The following is an 816-nucleotide window of genomic DNA, read 5'->3' as shown; positions in this document are numbered from 1 at the left end:
CAACATCCATTCCATAGCCATGGGTCAAGGAGTAATTTTGACTTTCAAGTCTTATTACTTAAGAAATACCTTTCATAAGGCTACAGCTGCCATAGATAGTGATTCCCCTGATGGATCTGGGCAAAGACAATTGAAAACCTTCTAAAAAGGATTCACCATTCCAGATGCCATTGGAACATTCATGATTCATGGGAAGGGGTCAAAATATCATCACGAACAAGAGTTTGGAGGAAGTTTATTCCAACCTTCATGGATGACTTTGAGAAGTTCAAACTTCACTGGAGGAAACAGCAAGAACTAGAATTAGAAATGGAACCTGAAGGTGGCTGAATTGCTGTTCTTCTTTTTTTTTTTTTTTTCCTTTCCAATGCATCAGATAAAACACTGGCTAATGGTTCAGCTGGATCAACAGGGTTAATCTGATGGGGAAAAATGTTATGTCATCAGCTGCATTATTGCTTCTACCTTATGATAAAAATTTAATGGGTGAGGAGTTCCTTCTTATAGATGAGCAAGGAAAGTGGTTTCTTGAGATGGAACCTATGTCTGGTGAAGATGCTGTGAAGGTTGTTTAAATGACAACAAAGGATTTAGAATATCACATTAATTTAGTTGATCAAGCAGTGGCAGGGTTTGAGAGGATTGACTCCAATTTTGAAAGAAGTTCAATTGTGGGTAAAATGCTATCAAACAGTGTGATATGCTACAGAGAAATTGTTCATGAAGGAGTCAATTGATGCAGCAAGCTTCGTTATGGTTTATTTTAGGAAATTGCCACAGCCACCCCAACCTGTAGCAACCACCACCGTGATCAGT

The 816-nt window shown here is 38.5% G+C and overlaps 1 non-coding gene across 1 annotated transcript; it reads right to left on the bottom strand.

Annotated features, from left to right (window-relative positions):
* Positions 1 to 363: 363 nt before the first annotated feature.
* On the bottom strand, positions 364 to 457 carry LOC116638240. The gene has a single exon (XR_004300669.1). It is a non-coding gene; the product is annotated as a small nucleolar SNORD12/SNORD106 (small nucleolar RNA).
* Positions 458 to 816: the final 359 nt, after the last annotated feature.

Source organism: Phoca vitulina, unplaced genomic scaffold (genome assembly GCF_004348235.1).
Source record: "Phoca vitulina isolate PV1807 unplaced genomic scaffold, GSC_HSeal_1.0 scaffold1, whole genome shotgun sequence".
Taxonomy (NCBI): domain Eukaryota; kingdom Metazoa; phylum Chordata; class Mammalia; order Carnivora; family Phocidae; genus Phoca; species Phoca vitulina.
Note: the sequence above shows the minus strand (reverse complement) of the source record. Positions and strands in the feature narration are given on the sequence as shown.